At 36.5% G+C, this 2,085-nt stretch overlaps 1 pseudogene; it reads right to left on the reverse strand.

Annotated features, from left to right (window-relative positions):
- Window positions 1–804: 804 nt before the first annotated feature.
- LOC133094654 (single-stranded DNA-binding protein, mitochondrial-like) lies at window positions 805–1,250 on the reverse strand (annotated as a pseudogene).
- Window positions 1,251–2,085: the final 835 nt, after the last annotated feature.

Here is a 2,085-nt window from a genome sequence, read left to right on the forward strand (position 1 = left end):
TAGGCAGCATATAGTTTGATCTTGTATTTTTATCTAGCCACTCTATGACTTTTGACTAGAGAATTTAATATATCTATGTTTACAGTAATTATTGATAGGTAAAGACTTATCAATGCCATCTTGTTGTTTCCTGGATTTTTTTTGTTTCTTGTTCCTTTTTTCCTCTTCTGCTGCCTTTCTTTGTGAATTAGTGATATCCTGTAGTGATATTCCCTTCCCTTTGTATTTTCTGAATCTAGTACAGGTTTTTGCTTTGTGGTTCCATGAGGCTCACGGAAAACATCTTACAGATATAACACTCTATTTTATGTTGATAACAATTTAACTTCCATCACATACAAAAAAAAATCTACTCTTTTACTCCCCTCCATGAATTTTTGTGTATCGTGTTACAATTTACCTCTTTGTATATTGTTTATACATTAAAATTATTATAGCTGCAGTTATTTTAATAATCTCATCCTTTAACCTTTATATACTAAAGTTAACTGGTTAACACACCACCATATCACACTATTAAGGTATTCTTACCTTAACTATATACTAACATTTACAAGTCTATTGTGTAGTCTCATATGTTTGCATGGTACTATTTAGTGTCCTTTTATTTTAGCTTGAGGAGCTCTTTTAGAATTTGTTCTAAGACAGATCTAGTGATGATGAACTCCCTCAGCTTTTGTGTTTTTTGTTTTGTTTCTTTTTACATAAAAGGGTATTTTAATTCTTGTCCTTAAAAACTATAAAGACTATCATGATTTGGAAATGAGACTGTACCAAACAATGGCCAAAGAAGAATCGTACATTCTATGCCTTGTCTTTCCTTTGTTCACTCAGAAATATAATGTTTCAGCTATAATTGTTGTTGCTTGTTGTCTCACATTATTTTTATCCATATATTCACCATAGTCTACTTTTCCTTCCACGTAAATTCAAGACCCCTTTTTCATATACTGATATGCCACATCTCCGAGGCCTGGTCAGAATACTGAAATTCTGTGCCACGTTGTCTTTTGACTAACATCACCCATTTGGTATGCTTCATTTTCCCCTGATCACCACATCTCATTTGCTGCTAGAGAAAATATCGTGACTGAGTTTTTTCCTTCTACCTGTCTCATGACAGGGTCCTAACCTACTCGACCAAGTAGCTGCACATGATTCAGAGATCTTTTGAGAACCAAACTGCTAGCTATTTCAGACTCATGTCTTACAAACTGATGAAATACCTGTACTACAGGTCTTTGAAACATGGCTTCTGTTTTCTTTTCTTACAATATAATCTTTAGTCTTTTCCTGACACTCTGGCCGGCTTTTGTTTTTTGAAAAGAGTTTTTAATCTCTTCATTCAAGAAGGACGATTATGATGAATAGGATATTCTTGGTTGGCAAGGTTTTTTGTTTTTTTTTGTTTTTTGGGGGTTTTTTGAGCAATTTGAATATATCATCCCACTCTCTCCTGACCTGTGAGGTTTCTGCTCAGAAATCAACTTTTAATCTTATGAGGTTCTAGGGACTTCCCTGGTGGCGCATTGGATAAGACTCCATGCTCCCAGTGCAGGAGGCCCGGCTTCCATTAATGATCAGGGAACTAGATCCCAAATGCATGCTGCAACTAAGAGTTAGCATGCCACAACTAAGGAGCCCATGTGCCGCAACTTAGGAGCCCTCCTGCCACAACTAAGACCCAGTGCAACCAAATGAATAAATAAATATTTTTTAAAAATAATAATCTTATGAGGTTCTCTTGTAAGTTATAAGCTTCTCTACTTTTGCTGCTTTTAAGATTCTTTGTTTTTGATAGTTGGTCGTTTGCATGTCTTGGCTATGGTAAAGAGTACCACAACGACCATTGGGATGCAAGTGTTTGTTTCCAGTGATGGTGTTCTAGGGTTGTACTAACTGGAGTGGGGTTGCCGAATCTCGTGGTAGCTCTAGTTTTTAGTTTTGTAAGGAACTTGCCTACTAATCTCCATACTGGCTGTTACCAATTTACATTCCCACCAACAGCATAGTAGGCTTCCATCTTCTGCCTCCCCTCTTGAGCACTTACTCTTTTTAGGCTTTTTGAGGACTGGAGCCAGGGAA

Source organism: Eubalaena glacialis, chromosome 7 (genome assembly GCF_028564815.1).
Source record: "Eubalaena glacialis isolate mEubGla1 chromosome 7, mEubGla1.1.hap2.+ XY, whole genome shotgun sequence".
In the NCBI taxonomy this organism is placed as follows: domain Eukaryota; kingdom Metazoa; phylum Chordata; class Mammalia; order Artiodactyla; family Balaenidae; genus Eubalaena; species Eubalaena glacialis.